Here is an 18,497-nt window from a genome sequence, read left to right on the forward strand (position 1 = left end):
AGGGGGGAATGTAGTAACCACAATGTTGCTCATGTGAAACCTCAGCATAAGATGGTATATCAATGATACCTTAATAAAAAAAAAAGTCTTTTGTGTTTATAAAAAAAAAATTGTCTGAAACATTATTACATGAATCTATTTGGTGTGCTATTTTTGTTTTTTAATTTAACATGCAAAGTCATAACCAATTAAAGCATTTATTTTACAAAGTACCCAAAAATGAAAACATAGAAAGGGAGGAAGGTCCTAGAGGAACACAGGCATACATGCTCAGACTCTAGTCATCATTTAGTATGTAAGACTATTTATCAAAAAATAGTGTTTCCAAGGCAACTTCCATATTATGCATTTATGTTCTCTGCCATTTCTAGAATACACACTAGTAAAATTGTCACAAATTTGACCCTTTTCCTTATTTTCATGAAGTTCACCATAGAATTCCAAGAAATCAATGAAGCCCATCTCAGCTAATAATAGATTTATACTCATTAAATGCAAATGATCACAGTTTAATTCAAAATAGAATTATTTCTATTGTATTTGCTTTCCATGGAATCGCTATTAAAAATCATAAAGAACTATATAGTTCATGCAAGTGAACTTGCTTTCCATTTCAAATTCATTTTAAAACCAAAATTAGATATATTCTCTATCATCTTAGATATGTTAATGATTTTTGTTTAAAGTTGCAAACTCCTATCTTTACTTTTTCCATAAAAATATATGTCAGCCTTCTTTGTTCAGCATATATGTAATTTAAAGTAATCCTAAGAGGCATTAAAATAAAATGCCCCTCACGTGTGAAAATCTGTAGCATTCCTTCCCCAAAATGCTCTCCCCCTCCCCCCCTTATAAAGACAGTTAAGGAACCGAGTGGTTAACTTGCCTAGTATGGAATTAAACAAACAGGCATTTATATATCAACTAATAAGAAATGCCCCACTTTAAAAGAGCACAACTCTGCCTTGAGGGAAAAAGGAGTATTACCAATGAATCACACAAAAAAAATTTCCTTAGACAAACAGATCACCCTAGTCTGTGCTTCTTGCCTGTCTGCCCCTTTACTCACTGTGCTATTGGGTTAGGAAATTGTTTCACATTCTTTTGGCAGGATAAACCCTGTTTTAGATTTCCCATGCTGTTGTAGAATCTACTTCAGTACTTAAGACAAGAAAAACCCTTTACTTTGTTATAGAAGAAACTGCATACCAAACAACAGAGTTCAAAATATCTGTCTTGACATTAAAATATATCAAGCCCCTCATCCAGATTTATTGTAACTGTAACAGAGCCTAATAAAATCATCACAATCCTAAGCTCATAAAAACCCTATAACTGATCATTTTTATGATAATTATTATATATCGCTGTTGAATACACCCCCCAAAATGTTTCACAAAAAAACATGTACTTCACCATATAAATAAATGTCCTCTAAAAGGGCTTAAGTACTATAAGATAGTTTGTAGGCATAGTGAATCCAATGAAAAGGTTAACCTATCGGGTGACAATAAACTTCATAGTCAAAACAAATACACTCTAATTTCAACTAAACATGTTCTACACTCCGTAAGAAAGAAGTGCTTCAGGTAATTAAGTTTCTATTTGTCTAGATCTTAATCAGAGATCTTTTCTGTTGTTTTCCACTATCTTATTTTTTATGAAATATAGTATTATGAATCAGGAAAAACTAACTACTGAATGTAGGCATTTTTTTTTGATGACTCAAAATATCTTAGAGACTCCAGATCATTATTCTGAAATCTTTTTTGAATAGCAGAGGTATAGAAGGTTTGAGAATCTGTCTTCAAATGTAATGAGCACAAACAAAACTGAAGAGCTGGCTTTTTTTTCTTCAACTTCAAAATACTGATGCCAATTGATTTACTTAGTTTTCCATTATTTTTATCATGGAATGAAAGGAAAACGCATCAGTCCTTTCAAAAGTTCCAGATCCATTTGCATTATATATGTCATCAGAAATGCATTTTGAAAAAATATTTATTGAAGAGAGTTTATGAAATCCTAAGCTCATAAAAACACTATAACTGATCATTTTTATGATAATTATTATAGCATAATAATTTCAGTTAATTTACTTTCATTATAAAAAAAAAGTTTAAATTTGATTACAGCTCTACTAATGTACAAACCATGGCTGATAGTTATGAGACTGAGAAGTATGCAGGGGTGAGGAGACCAGATATTCTGCTTCCTTGAGCTTGAGAAGATCCCCAGGAAAAAAAGTCAACTACTTCTTATGTCCTGTAGCCTTTCTTTCCCTGTAACTGACTGAAATTTGCATGTAGTAGTCATTCCTGAATACCTAATAATCCACATGTATAAATGCAACTAACAACAAAGGGTCAAATTACACACACAATGCACAGATGCAAAGGAAATCTAAGGCGGACTACAGTCAAAATAATCATGTATTATATTATTTAGCTTAGTGATCACACTCCCTAAAAACGTCTGACCCTTAAGGAAAGAAGAATTGGACAACAGAAGAAACAGATTGCACTAATTCATATTTCTAACCAGTTTTTTTTTCAAAAGTACAGAACACAAATCATGCAACATTTTGTAAATGCTGTGTTACAGGGAGGGGTCTTTTCTCACCCATCCTCTGGAGCATACAGACAAGGACTACGATGAGAAGGCTAGGAGACAGGTTTTTTTAGCAAGGAGAAAGTACACTCCCAAAGAGAGAGCCAGTGGCCTGAGAGATCAGGACCAGCCAGCCCTGTTTATCTGAATACTTGTTGGTTTTATAGGCAAGTGTGAAGGGTGGGTTAACAGGTTCAGGTTATATAACTGCCCTCTGTGCACTCTCTCACTCACAGCGCATACAGAAAAACCCACAGCGGGCAGGTGTGTGTGTGTGAATTCTAATGATCATGTGAATGGGCCAAGGTCCTTGGACATGTGGTGTCCTTTGTGCAGGCCGCAGCCTTGGGGATTTAGCACTAATTTAATCTAAGGATCATGTGAATGGGCCAAGGTCTCTCAGACTTGTCTCAGCACCCTTTGTGAAGGCCTCAGCCTTCAGGGACTTAATGCTAATTTAATCTAAGGACCGTGTGGGCCAAGGTCATTCTCAGATATGTCTAGGTGTCCTCTGTGCAGGCATCAGCCTTGGGGATTTCCAGGCTCTTCTCATTTCAGGCAGAGTGGGCATAAACCTACCTAGAAAGGTTACTAGCTTCCACCTCTCTCTTCCTTTCTGCCACTCATATCTTACTGACTGCCTATAATAGCTCCATCCCCTAACTCCCCCCAAAAAGACAAGAGAGTAGGTCTAAGCAAAGCTGTATTGCCATTTTAGTCATCTTGGCTAAAACAGACTTGGTCATAAGATCTTATTCTCCCCACTTGAATGAGGAGGCATCCTCTCCAAGCCTCTCCTTTTAGATCTTTCTTTTCTTCTTTAAAAGGCCTGGCACACACTCTCAGGAAAGCGTTCAAGTACTAGACTATAAACAAGTCTAGTCACTGTGCATGAGATACTGTGTACCAACATTACACAGCTAATATCCTAGCATTTGACAGTCCAAAATTTAAATGGCATGCACAGATGATAAAGAGTTCTATGCAATATTCTCTCTAAAGTTGCTATTGCTAAAAAAAAAATTCTACATTCTTTTAATTCTTGAAATACTAGATTGAAAAAGAAAATTACCAGGGGTAACTTTGGAAGGAGATTTTGGAAGGAGATTAAGGAGTCTGGCCTTGCAATTCTGTCTCTACCACTAATGTGCTTTGTGATTTCAAGCAACTCATTTGAATTTGCTGACCCTCACTCCACCAATAAATGAAGTGTCTCTGAAATTGTCCAGAGCTATTCAGAGGGGAAAAACGCCCACATACTTTAAAGGTGGTACCATCTTAATGTCCTATTTATTTAGAACTGTTGGCTGATTAAGGCTTGTATTTTTCTATTCAATAATTATTTACTGATCATTTAACATGTGCCAAGCACTGAATATACAACTGAGAACACACACAAAAAATCCCTGCCTTCCAAAAGCTTGCATTTGAGTGGAGTTTACAGTTTTTTAAAAACTGTCTTAACTATTTTGAATTAAAATAAAATGCAAGTCACACTTCATCTTCTTCAAGAATATTAGCCATGAATGCAATTATGCATGACTCAGAGCCATCCAAAGTCCCTTAGATATGTCCAGATGGTGACGCCCCCAAGAACAGCAGAAGGAACACTATTAACCTCTGTACAAGGTGGCCCCAAGCTTTATAAAGTTTGCCTGGTTCCGCCAAACGATGGTCATTTTCTCTTTTGATCTTTGAGCTCTCCCACTCACTTCTAACTTGTTACCACTGTGCCCAGAAAAATGAGCACCCAGTTAGTTAAAACTGTGTTTAAGTGACCAATAAATAACTCTGAGCAACTCCTTTCTAGGAGTGACTCATAGCATGTTAGCATTTGGATTTGCAATACTGTGGTTCTGTCTATTCAAGGGCCTTTTCACCGCTTCCTTTCCAAGTTAATCATCGGCTGGGCTTATTGGACAGTTTTGAAGTTTGTTATGTACAGTATGGATATGGATGAAACAAACTACACAAGTCTCTTATAAAGAGTAAGAATTTCAAACCAGCTACAAGCACATAGTCCAAGATCAGAGAAAGAAAATGTTTATTTCATTTCTGCCTCATCTGAACAGACCCACATTATCTTGAAAAAATTGTGGCAGAGCTGTTTGCTTCTTTTCTAGAAACAATTAGAACATTAGAAAGAAAAGTTTGCTAATAAATGGGCCAAAAAAAAAACATACCTGCCCCTCCTAAAAATCTTCAAAATTCCTTGTTGGAGACTGGCTTATGAAAAACACACTTGCTGTTGGTCAGGGAAAGATAAAAACTGTACACTCCGAGAAAATAACCACAGCTAGAGTTCAACAAATACTCAGGAAGGCATCCCTGAAGGACCTACCCAAGGAAAAAAGAAGAAAGGAGGGGTTTTCCTGCAACCAACCCTGCTACGACCTCCTCCACACTGCTCCAGGGGCTGGCAACGTCTCTGCTCTTGTGGATTGCAAGAAACAAAAAATAAACACATTAACAAATTTAAAAGCTGATTATTTTAAAACTGACAAGTGCAATGAAGGAAAGGTGGACTATTGGAGAGTGAATGGAGCAGCAGGAGGGATATACTTCAGATAGAACGGCTGTTCATGAGGAGAGGTGGCAAAACGTAATTGAGGAGGAAGAGCCGGTCACACAGAGACCCGAGAGAAGGGCCTTCTACGGAGGGGACGAGCATTCAAGGCCCTCAGCATGTGCACGCTTGGCCTCTACTGGACACTGGAAGGCCAGTGTGGCTGCAGCACAGTGAACGATGTGGGCAGTAGTTTCCAGAAGAGGCAGAGAGCAAGACAGGTGCTGAGTCACATATGACTCTCTCCTAGCAAGGTGCTTATCCTGACAAGAGAGAGACAGAAAATCATGGGGCGGTCTTAATCAGTATAGCGATATGACGGAATTTATAGGGAAGAAGGAAGATGGAGCCTAGCTATGGGGCACAGCTTGTCTTTTAGGGTAATGTAAGTAAGAGCAGTCTTGTTTCCTTGAGGACAAACACCTTAGCCGTGCTCCTAATAAGTAGATGAAGTATGAAAAAGGACATAATGGGGAGAAGGAGAGTGGGAAAGTTAACAAATCACAAGAGAAAATAGTCAAAAGTGTAAACCACAATTAAAAACAGGGCTCTAAAATACAAAAAGAAATACTTCAGGGATAATATTGACTATAAATATCTAATGAACTTACACACTTGAAAAACTGTTCTTCCCATTCAGTCTAACAAGCTGGTAACAGTGAACAGAGTGTCAGCTGAGAGCCTCTCGAATGCCAGCAGCTGAAGTCTTTTTGATATTTCTGTTCCCCATTGGGCTAGGGTATTTTGCAGGTGACTCTCTTTCCCCCTACAACTCATTATATCTTGATCCAATTTTGGACCCATATTGAAAAAGGATCACATCTCAATAGGCAGAGGCACCCAGAACACTCCCCACCAGCCAAAGGCAGGAAGCTAAAGAGCTGTGTGAAACTTACTGACCCACTGAGTATAGATTTAATAGACGAGAGACTGCATATGATTAATTACAGTTATTTATATTTACGGGTTTGAATCTTAAGGATCCCTAGCCTCTCTCCATTTTATTTCATAATTTTCCCCCTGCTGGAAACTGAAGTGCAAAAGTCAATTGCCTGATTGTTGGCATCACACTGGAAACTAAAGGGCCATGCATTTCAATTCCAGCTCAAGAAACACTCTGGCTGAGCAGATGAAATTCACCAGACCCCAGCAGGCTAGGCTCACACTGTTGTCAGTCAAATCACATAGCTGATGGAAATCAGAAGAGCACATTAGCAATTTACACTCAACAGCCTCTTCTCAACCATAAATTATGAGTTAATGTTAAGTGAAACCCAAAGTTAATCCAAAAACTTTAGCCCATACTTTGAGGCCTGTGTTCTTACCATGAGGCAGTCAGGAGGCAAGTGACTTGCAAAATGGAATTTCTAATAGGACTGTCAAAACTCCAGGTTCCAGTGGCAACCCAGGGACCCTTGGGCCTGACCTCGCCCAGGGCACCTGTGCCTACCTCGGTCATTAGTCTGGCAGCTGCCAGCAGCATGGCGGTTTTCAGACAGTTTTCTGAGGCAGCTCACGGCTCAGCAGCAATCAAAGAATTGGGCAGTCAGCAACCTGGACATCCCGCCACCCTACGGCAATCTCAGCCTGGACAAAACCACCCAGCTTCAGTTTCCTCACGTAAAAGATGGTGATTGTCTGTACATTTCTGTTTTCAGGGCACGGGTAGATTCAAAAACCCCAGCAAAAACCCTTTTCTCCCCAGGGCCTCCTGCTTTTTTCCCATCCAAATTGGGCAGTGGGGGGATAGGTTATTGACTATACCAAAGTAAATGCCATCAACAGCCATTTACCTGACTTTGACTTGAAAAAGCAACATTTTTTTTTGCTGGTAATAATTACAATGAAGTGAAAAAAGGTCTAAAAATAAAAAGACAGCCTTAAATAAGTCACATATTCTATAATTCCTTTTATTGCTTAGGAATTAATTCTTTCTGGGTTAATTACACTCTGGATGGAGATGGGGTAAATAGGCAAGCAGAAAATTAATTATGAAGAGAACAAAAGTAGATAAAACTGTATTTGTTTTAAAGTATATGGGCAAGCACACAACATGAAAACTAGAAGGATATACCCCAAAATGTTTAAAATCTCATCTTTGAATAGTCGGGCTGTAAATCATTTTTATTTTCTTCCTTTGTATATCAGCTTTAATATTTCTAAAATAAGCATGTATTATTCTTGTAATAAGAAGAGAGAGAAAAAAAACAGTCTGTGCATGTGTATGTATGTGAGAGAGAAATGGAAAGAAAAAGGTAAGAACTCTAAAGAGCACCATGCAGATAGATAGCTGACATTTGACTAAATCCCATATTATCTGACCATTACTTGAGTGATTTTTCTGTTATACAACTTTTCTCATCTTTAATGAACTAGAGTAAAAGACCCACACAGAGAAAGGAAAATAATGGTTTGCCTTTACAATCTATTAGGAATCTTGGAGCAAGAACTGGAAAATGTCACAGAATTATCTGCCTTATTTTAAAGAACAGTCTCCACCCTAACTAGAATGAATTTGCCTTGTGCCTCTGACACAGTAACTAAGCCTGAGTTAAACTCTACCTAACCAGTCTTGAATTTTTTTGTTATTTCATAGTACATCCTCTCAGAGATTTAACATTTAACAAACATCAGAAATCCCAACAACCAATCAAACTAGTGACTACAAAGCCTATAGAATGTAGGGAAATGTGGTGTTGCCCAGGGTTCAACTCTAAGAGTGTCGAATCTCATCAGCCCAAAGCCCAGAGGGTCCCTCCACTGTGCCAGGCTCGGAAGGAAGCCCGCAGATACACAGGAAGGACAGACCCTCCTGGATGGGGACCACCATTCCCTCTCCCCACCTTCTGACAATTCAGTGTGCCAGTGCTCTAAGCACAGCCGGAATCCTTCCCGTCATAAGGTGCAATCCTTGGCATATTCAAAGGATACCACCGACTGGTCAGTAGAACACTCTCCGCATGAAGCAGTGAGCATACGGGCCATCAGAGACAGACATCCCTGGACCGAATGCCAACTTTGCCATTTACTACCTGTGTGACCAAGCTGTAGTCTTCTCATCCATAAAAATCTCATCTATTTCACAAGTCATATTGAGAATCTGAGATACAATAAATAAGGTATAAAAATACATCTGCTATCAGATATAAAAGATGGCAGTGTGAGAGGTGAGACAGAGAAATCCTCCCAAAACCACATATAATACGAATATATAGTTAATACAACTAATCCCAAAAGAGCAAGAAAGAAGGCTGCGCCAGACTGTATACACCCGGAGAACAGAGCCGACCTCATGAAACAGGAGTGTCTATCAATGATACCTTAATAAAAAATATATATATATAGATTTGTTATCAACCCCACTGCTAATACAGAACATTACTGAGCACCTATAATGAGCTCCCACATTTGCAATGTCAAGTTGGGGTGACACAGAAAACTAGAGGAGATGAACCTGAACCCTGATCACCCCAAGCAGTCCTCGGGGCTGACCGAGCCAATGGTGCATTAGATTCACAAGCTGGGACATGGATCCCATCATGTTTCTGGAAAAAGAGCAGATGGGCCTTCGGCGGCATTTCTCAAGCATCTCTTCCCAAAATAAACATTCTCTCAAACAGAACAGATACTGTTATTTCTGGGGTGTTCTATCAAAAATAAAACCCTATAAAGCCCAACGCCTAGTGGAGATCTAACTCCAGGCCACAGGTTACCTGTCACACAGGTCACAGGGAGGTTGCAGGCTCTCTTTCAGTTAATGTCAGGATTTAATCACACAGAGTCCACTGTTTATACTTAGTCTATCTCTAGTAGCTCCACTGACAGATTTAAAACATTCCCAGTAAGAGGCTTGATCAAAGGTCTATGGCCTGGGTTAACCCATGTCACTTGGGCAACTTTTACCCTCAAAAGTGATTTTTTTTTCTGTCCACTATTCAGAATACTTCTTGGTATTCATGTTTAGTTCAAAAAAGGATGAGAAATTGCTTTCTGGCTCTCCCACAAACCCTGAACACCATCTAACTTAGAGGAAAGTATTGATAGAAAACCAAATGCCATCAAAACAGTCAACTCAAGGAGTCAATATTTTTTTAAAGAAAGTAAGTTATTTCTTAAGGCTGTGTCCCTTCTAGGACAATGCATTGATCTCAGGAAGTAAAATGACATAGCATGACTTTGGTTAACCTTACATAGAGGACCTAGAACAAGGGTCAGTGGCTCTCTCTTCGGTACCAAAATGGGTCTCGTTTGGTCCTTCACTCAGAGCAAGCCATCCACTGTCCAGCAGTTCACTGTGTCACCCAAACCACCTTTACCCATGCCCCAGAGCGCCCTCCACTCCCCACAGGCTCCCCTGCCACCCCTCAGCCCACCCTTGCCTTCCCCTTACCTCCACTCTCTACCTGCCTGCACCAAGGTGTAACTCCCTCCTGCCGTATTCCATGTGCCCTTGCCACTCTTCTCTTACTAGGTTCTTACCGCTGAATCCTTTGTTCAATATATTTAAAAAGTTAGTTCATATAGGATCAAGGAAACCAAGGTTGGAAGATACCTAAAAGGAGCTGGACATTTTAACCAAGGTTCTGAGAGGCTCCACACACCAATCCTGTACTTGGGAGCAGGCACTGGACACTGCCCAGTCAACCATCCTTAAACACTAGCGGAAAACCACATGTGTCTGATGCTTGTATTTCTTTGGCTATGTAACTGAAAAGTTAACGATTACAATTCAGCATAAAACAATGACAATGGTGAGCAGAAACACTGGATAAGGCACTCAGCGCTAAAAGACAAAGAACATACGATTAAGTCTGCCACCCATCTGAACTAACTACATGGCCACCGATTTTCTTCTGCATTCATCCTCTACTTCAATCAGAAGATTTGCCTCCACCGCTGAAGTAAAGAAAAGAGGATATACAAAACAGAATTTACATTTCACAACAGAAAGTTAAGCAATATGTAAACCAAAAGCAGTACTAAACCAAGAATAAACAAAGATGAATAATTTATAGTTTCTGCCTTTAAGGAACTCATAACTTAGAGAAGATTCTAAAACAAAGTGATACAATTAAGGTTTGTATCAGGGCTAGAGGAGTTAATTATTCCTGGGGGAAAGGGAAGGTAGGAAACATCATTAGGTTTGTAGAAAAAGCAATCATTAATGCAAACATTGAAGGTTTACCAAGTCTAGGGTGAACCTGAGCAAAGACGTGATGGAATGAATGAATATTGCATTTTCAAGACCAAGTGGGTGTGACATGCCAAGAACACAGGACAGTATGCAGTAGCTATAACCGAGGAGGTGAGGAGACTGAATGGGCAAATGGGTAAATCTCTGCAGATTTTATATGCCATTCAAAGGACTCTGGCCTTTGTCCAGGAGGCAACAAATTACCAGTAAAGGCTTTTAAGCATCCTGCTGTGAAGGGGATGCTTAATTCTTCACCCATAATTTTAAACGGATAAGCTCCTCTGCTGCCAGCTAGGTTACATTCGCCAATCTCCCTTTGCTGATAAGTGTAACAGGTGCACCTGATTTCTGGCCAATTGTATGTGAGAGAAACTGATACATTCATTTCAAAACAGCATTTAGAAAGTAGATACGCTTCTTCTCTTCTCTTTCTCCTTCCACTAACTGGATACAGTTGAAAAAAAAAAAGCCCTAAGGGATGGCAGAATCACAAAGTTTCCAGGACGCCTAAATCATCAAGTGGAGGAAAGCCATCTACCAATCAAGACTATGACTTGCCCAAGAAACAAACGTCTGTTGTTTGTGTTTTTGTATGTGTTCAGACCTTTCTGTTTTAACAGTTTAGTCTGCTGTACCCAAGAAAATCATCTTCGCATAAAGAAACACACAGGTGAAGTTAAGGGCTCAAAGAAAATGCTGACAGTTTGAAGAAACTATGGCAACAAATGGAAAAAAGTGTTCTCTAGAAACAAGGAAAAACTGTCTTATGGCTGGCTAAAGCTGGAGAACATAAATTTGTATGGACCACCAATTTGCACAGTTGTACGCATCTAGCCATAGCATTCAAAACAAGGTGTAGGAGTGGAAAAGGCTGATACCAAGTTGCAGGTTATTCCCACATCCATTAAGACTTAGAAGGATTTTAACAATGTCATGGGTTCTAGAAGCCAAATCAAAAAAGGGATGTTTTCAGCAGACGTATTACGCGCTGCACTGTGTTTGAGCAAGTTCAGCATTATCGGTAGAACTACTGAACTACAGGACTAAAGTATAAAAAAGTGGAAGTGTTAAAAGGTAAAGCTCAATTGAGAGGAATGCAAAGCAAAAAGCCAGGACTTACATTACAGAGGGAAGAATAAGATTATCCCTTATTCTGTTATTTCTTCACAGTTTTCAAGGAAGTTTCTGTCACCAGGAAAAACTATGTGGCTTTGAGTAAGTCACTTAACTTCTCTGAAACTCTATTTCCTCATTGATGATATATGAAATAATGTACACAAAGTGCTTAGCACAGTGCCTTGAAGATGGTGACTACTCAATAAATGACACTTATCATTACTATTTATTCTGAAAAATAAAAAGACAGGGTTGGGTTAGATCCCTAACCTTCTTCCTTTTTGAAAATTTGGTGAATCTATATTTTTTTCCATATAAATAGCCCAGCTACTTATGATGGCTAGGATGGGGGAAAGGGGTCAATACTAGCAAACATAATAGAAGAAAGAAGTAAAAATATACTTGTTATGAAGATCCTATGAGCACAAGCTGGGAGGGAGGGGCAAGGAATACAGCAGCTGCTCCACCTGGAGAGGCTGAGAGAAAGGAAACACTGACCTCGGGGGCGAAAGGAAAAGTCAGGCCAGGGTCCAGCAGTAGACAGAACCCACTAGCCAAGACTGGCTTTACCTGAGGCAGGACAAGAGCAATAAAGTATTTCATGCTTTTAATGGGCTTTAAATACATGCAGTTCAGGCACCTCATTTTGCAGACTGACCAAAACCACATTTAAGTGATTATAAGGTGATTTCAGGGACTCACAGTAGTCACCGCTCCACAGTTCCCATCTACCTAGCCTGCATACATGGTACCCAAGGTTTTGTCCCCTTAGAATCCAGAGATCTTTGATGAGCGGACATGTTCATTTTATCAATCATTTTGTGAATTAATTTTCCAGATTCTTTCTTAAGAGTCTGGGTCAGGTGGACAGGTGGGAGAGAGCACAGAAATCAGTGAAAAGAAGGCAGCCCGAATAGCACAGATGAAGCTGGCTGAGCCTGTAGCAGATACCAAATGACCTTCTCATTTGTAGATTCCTCCACTGGTTTTCTTCAGGGATTGCTTTTATAACTTTGCTTCATCTGCAGTGATTTCCTTTCCTCCTCCTAAATATCCTTTAGGATCAGAAGTGCCAAATGTGCAAAGAGAAAGGGGTGGCCCAAAAAACTTACAGTATTCACCTTACCTGATTATCTGAAATTCATCTGCCTTTATGTTATTTGCTGTCCAATCTCACCCAACCTATTTCTATCAAACATTTGAGTAATTAAGAGATGAGTGAATTATGAGGCAATCATTTATTCAATAAATATTTATTAGGTGTCCCCCACATGCAAGGCACTTGGGTTGGGCATGTGAGTTTTATAAGGTTATGTCAGATCCAACCCTTGCTCTGCATGATCTTCTGCAGGAAAGGAAATGATACATATTTTCAAATAATTAGAGTATATAGGAGTAAATGAGAGACCTACCAGTGACATAAAAAGAAGATTGAATGATTTAGCAAATGTACAAAATGCTTCTAGCTGGGTCAGTAAGGGAAAGCACGTGAAACTGGTAGCCAGCGGTCAGGGCATTCAATATTGGTTGGATTTCAAAAAAGTGACGTAGAGGGTACAGCATTAGCGTAGGGTCAGTGACAGGAATAAGACAGACTTAGAGAATGCTAAGTATTCCAGTTTGGCTGGATCACAGAAAAGGTTAAGGGCAGAACCTTAATACTGGGGCAAGACTGGAGAGGTCTATGAATTCTACGACAAATATTTAGAATTTCACGCAGTAGGGCAGAGTGCCCCACGGGAAGGGTGGAACACAGAGTGATATGATCAAAGCACTTTTGACATAAACACAGTGAAACAAAACACCCTTTCTTTATTCAGTTTAAATAAAAGGAAAATGACTTTTGAGAACCCAGTACTCTAAGCTGTAGTATTTTTCATCATTTTTTAAAGACATTTAGAAATTTATTTTCTAATAAATATGTAATCTTTTGTTCCTCTTATATATAACCACCTGGCCTTCATAGTCACTGATGGATATAAGTAATAAAGCTTTCTAAGTACATATTATTACCAAGTCATACTCAGAGGCTAACTCATTTGACAGTAGCAACTTCTAGAAACCTTGTTTTCAGAAAATAGCCTCTCTGCTACACTTTATGGGGTTTGTTTTCCCTTTTATATTAAAACCTTTCATGGTAGGATATAGGTGGATGATCAAAGATGAGATTCCACAGAGGACATATCACTACTTAAAGAATATGAGGCTTGACAAATCTAAATTAAACAGCCATTGCTTGAAAAGTACCCGCATTTTCATAGTATCTCACTATTAAAAAATAAGGTACATCAGTAATAACTTCATTTTGCTAGAAAAATGAAATGTCCTCAAATAACATTTTAAAGTTTATAATAATAAATGTTTAAAAAGTCACAAATTTTTACTTGCAAGGGAAACATTTTCCTATGCACTAATTATTCCCACTAATTTTAAACTAATAGAACCAAAGCTTGACCTAATTAAAACCAGAAATCATGTTTTGACTGTTGCATAAATCAGAAATCTGATTTTGAAAGAACCAACATTAAATTTTCAATTGAAAAATGGGAAACAGGAGCACAGATATGATATAGGAAGAAATTTTTAACCCAAAGAACTGATAAGAACCTCCACCAAAAGACGAAAGTCCTAGAAAACACCAAAAAAAAAAAAAAAAAAAAAAAGCCATGGTCACATTCATGTCAGGACACAAAACAAGAATTGTGGCCAAATGCTGACCACAATCATTATTTAAACATCCATCAGCAATTCGTGCTTCCTTTTCCTTAAATGTTCCTCAGATCAATCCCTGGTCAGATATTACAGGAAGAGGTCTATTCTACAGTTATTAGAGATTTCCTGGCTTACAGCCACCTTCAGCTTGTCTTTCTCACTTGGAGTTGGGTATGATCATCTCTTTCTCTCCTACATTTTTTCCTCCTATCATGGCAACAATTCTAAAACAAGGAAACTTACAACATGCCCTTTGTTAGTTTCTTCTTAGCCTATACACCCCTTCCAAGTTTTCTTCTTTCTTCAAAGATGATGGGTTCCGATGGAGTTACCAAAGTATTTTGATGTGCATTTAAAACCATTTTGACAATGCCTTCTTAGTTTAGTTCCTCTCAGTCCTTCCCTATTTCTCAAAACAACAATCCTGAAATTAGCTAGTTGTGGGGATCCCAAACCTAATGACCAGCAATTTTCCCCGAAACTACAGATGAAAAATACATCCCCGGGTCCACAATTGGACAGAGGAACAGACAGGCCATCTGACACATTTTTCTATCCAAGTGTGTTAAAAGTAGCAAGATTGTAAAGTTATAATTTTCAAATTCAGTCCTGGACTTTAAAACTTCAGAGACATAATGAAAAGCATTTCTTCATGCACATACAGAATTTTACTGTAGGTTTCTAATATAATTTTCTATAAGAAGCTCATTTTTTAAAAGTACATGTTCATACTGGCTTTGTAATACACTGAAGTACAAATAGCAAACATTCTTGAAACAAAGATGATCTTCTTTTGCTGTATAATCTTCAGGAAACTTTAGTCTCTCTGTTGCTGAAGTGATATTCTCTCCACCACAAAATTGGCTCAACTCCTTGCGCCCATGTTAACTTATCCATTCCAAAACCACAGCCAGCATTCTACCACTGGGCATATGACTCTGCAAGAGCTTATGTTGGTCCTTAATACTTTCACATCTATATGTTTTACCTCATCAGCCAAATGCTAACCTTCCCAAAAGCAGGATAATCATAGTTTTTCTTTAACTACGACTTATGGCTTCAGAATGTTACACAACCCTACAGACAACTTCAGTTAAGAAACCAAATGTTCACATATCTGATTTCTAATGTCCTTTCTGAAGTGTTGCAAGACAACCTTGTGAGTCCAGTGTAGAAAGAACTAAGTTTTGGAAAACCTAAGCAGAAATATCATCATCACATTAAAAAAATAAAATAAAGAGGAGAAATTAGATAATGATCTGGAAATTGCCTCCTTTCTTTAATAACTGCAGCTGCCAGTAACTACCTTCCCCCACAATTACACACATCGAATTAAGGGGGTGAAAGCCCAGATAATTCATGCACAACATGCAAGAGCTAAATGATCTAGCTACTGTGTTCTTTGTTCAAATCTTCCCTTTTTGAATATAAAATGAAAACAGTACAAGAAGGAAGGAAGCTAATATTTTGAAGACTACCTAAAAGATACCTCACTAGTGATTTTAAAGGTGTTATATATAATTATCCACATTGTTCCAATAAGGCAACTGAGGTTCAGTGAGTTCAAATAGGTTACCTAAGACAAAGCCTTTGGTTATCTTCCTCCCACTACTCTCAGCTAAAGTTTGTCCCATGATTCAATCACTCATTGAGAAAACATTTATTGAGTGCTGATTGCAAGCTAGTCATTACTAGAAGCATTAGAAATATCAAAGTGTGTGAGACTGACGGAGCCCTCACACAGAACTTATGTTCATGATGGGAGGCAGAAAACAAATAACCAAACAGGATTTCAGAGCTATATTTACCAGTGTGATTTATGTACAATGATAGTCAATATTTTAAAATATCTACAAGGTCAAATAGAAAAACTAAGTGGGGACAGGGGACCCACTGACAAGTGGTAACACTGTGGCCCTCTTATCAATTCTGTGCCATCACTGCATCTTTTAATAATCAGAGGGAGGGAGAGGAAGCAAGGCTTTAAAATGCTGCTCAGAGTTCCTTTATAAAATAGAGTGACTATTGGAGATACCAGAATGGACAGCTCCAACAATGTTGGTTTTCAGGCCTAAAATTATTTCTTTTATCACTAAGGTACTGCTGCATTATTTGAAGAGCTGATTTAAAAACTCAAGAGTGTTGTAACTTGACATATGCCCCTATGAGACACAGAGGGTTTCCACATCCACATCATAAGGTTCCCCAGGATGCACATGGTATCCTTTGAGCAATGACACCCAGCTCTCAGTGGATGGTCAGCAACTGATGCAGGACTCAGAGGCGAGAGCAGTCAGTAGCTATCAGGAAGTACCTGGTCCCAGTGTGGCAGTGGCCATTACCCTCCAGACTCCAAAATGAAACTTCACATCCAAACTTGGAACATACTCAAAATGAACAAAAAGTTTTGTTTTAAGCAATAAAGGCTCCGTTTAACTCAGTCTTCCTTCCTTCACCTATTTACACAAGTCAATTAAATTAGCTGTGAGCTATTTCTATAGCTGCCTCTTATGATATTTATAACGTGATGTGTAACTTGGGTTGGCTCCTGTCACTAAGACTTGGTGAGACTTTGTGGTTTTAAGTTACTCTGAAACTCCTAAGGCAGGCTGTTAGAGTGTGAGCGGTCCTGCGTGCGGGGAAGGCAGTCCAGAGACCAACTGCTAGGACCAGCAGTTCATTCACAGTGCTATCTATACCTTCCTGCCAAAGCATGCTTTGCAAATTTACTTTTGCTCCTGTAAATTCACTACGTGGGGAGTGGAGGCTGTTCTAAGTTCACCAGCATACACTTACTTCCTCCTAGGGCCGTCACACTCCAGCAGTAAGATCCCAAAGAAGCCTCAGGCCCCTTCTAGAAGCTTTGCCTCCCTTGCTTCAGAAGAGAGCAACAATCCTTGCCATGCCATATCCACAAGCCAAAAGTTTTTAGTGCACTTTCAATCTGATACCAACCCTCGCCCCTAAGTCCTGCCACTTAACTAAGTGGGAAATGTCTTGCACCCCACAGCCCTCCAAACCTAACAGCTAAACCTAGGTAAGAATGAGTCCACCTTCTCTGTTGGGGAGAAACCCTAAATCTTTCCCCAGATTCCCGCCACCACCCACGCCAGCTCCTGAGTCCTCGGGGACTCACCCGGACCAGACAGGGCCCAGTCCCCCTCCAAACCTGGGGGCGGGGGCCGGGGTCTCCCAGGAAGCACACACCTGAGATTGATCCTCTCGCGCGAGGCGGGGAGAACGCGAGCACCCAGCTCCTCCGGCCGGGGCGGAGTCTCTGCCTCCCCCGAAGCAGTGCTCCCCGCGAGGCGCGCGCGGCTGTCACTCCCGGGCCGGAGGAGCGGGTGTAACCCGACGCGCCCCGCGCCACTTCCTCCTCCCGCTCCCGCCGCCCCTCCCCGCCCGCGGGCTGGCCCGGCGGCCTCCCCATCCCTCCCGGCGGCCTCCGGCCCGGGCGACCCGGGCCCCGCAGAGAAACGCGGAAGCGGAGGCGGGCGGCGGGCTGCGAGCGAGCGAGGCTCCGCCGCCCGGTAACCGCGACCGGACGGGGCCCCGGGGCCCGGCGGATGCTGCGGCGCCGGCCCTGCGCCCTCCCGGCTCCGGGCTCCCCGCGCCCCCGGCCAGCGGGCTGGAGGGCCGGGAACCCCCGGCTGGCTAGGCCGGGGAAGGGCGGGGGGTGTCGGATTCCCTGGGCCCTCCCCTCGGCATCTGCCCGAGTGAGCAGGGGCGCTCGCCCGCCTGCACGCCTGTGGGGCCGGCTTACCTGATCGCCTGCCGCGCGCCCCGAGTCTGGCTTCCCCTACGCGGCAGGCAGGCTTCCCTGGGCCTAAAAACGCGTGCAGGCGGCGGGCGGCCCCCTGGGACCCCGCCGTTAGAGCCGATGCCCTCTCCCGGGCTCCCCCCGCGCGCGCTGGGTGCGCGCTGGGTGCGCGCCGGGCCTCCCGACCCCCCGCCTGAATGTCCGCACGGAGACCCGCGACGAAGCCCAAGCCCAAGCACGGGGATGGGGGTGTGGGGGCTGAGCACAGGCTCCTTCGGCCCAGCCTCGTACAGGTGGAGGGAGGCGGAGAGCCCCGACCGCCAAGCAGCAGGCTTCCCTCTTGCACCCCCCCACCCCCAAAAACCGACCTTGCCCACTGAGCATGCCCGGCTCACTTGTTGGAACTACAAATGCTAGGCGAGCCCAGGTGGACCCAAGGTAGCCTCAGATCGGGCCCAAATGGACCCCATTTCTTTAAGACCATTCCTGAAAGACCTCTGAGAGCTTTATAAATAACATTTCTAAGTTGGTGTTGGAAA

At 41.2% G+C, this 18,497-nt stretch overlaps 1 protein-coding gene across 2 annotated transcripts in view; it reads right to left on the reverse strand.

The window, feature by feature from the left end:
• The window catches only part of GPD2 (glycerol-3-phosphate dehydrogenase 2), a 124,142-nt gene extending 105,851 nt beyond the window's left edge, over nucleotides 1-18,291 (reverse strand). The window contains exon 1 of one of the 2 annotated variants that reach the window (XM_036884142.2): nucleotides 17,962-18,291. The gene's annotated coding sequence lies outside the window, so the exon portion shown is untranslated. Of the gene's footprint in view, nucleotides 1-17,405; nucleotides 17,544-17,961 lie in introns of those variants that run through there. The other variant, XM_036884141.2, reaches the window with a different exon arrangement.
• Nucleotides 18,292-18,497: the final 206 nt, after the last annotated feature.

Source organism: Manis pentadactyla, chromosome 8, assembly GCF_030020395.1.
Source record: "Manis pentadactyla isolate mManPen7 chromosome 8, mManPen7.hap1, whole genome shotgun sequence".
In the NCBI taxonomy this organism is placed as follows: domain Eukaryota; kingdom Metazoa; phylum Chordata; class Mammalia; order Pholidota; family Manidae; genus Manis; species Manis pentadactyla.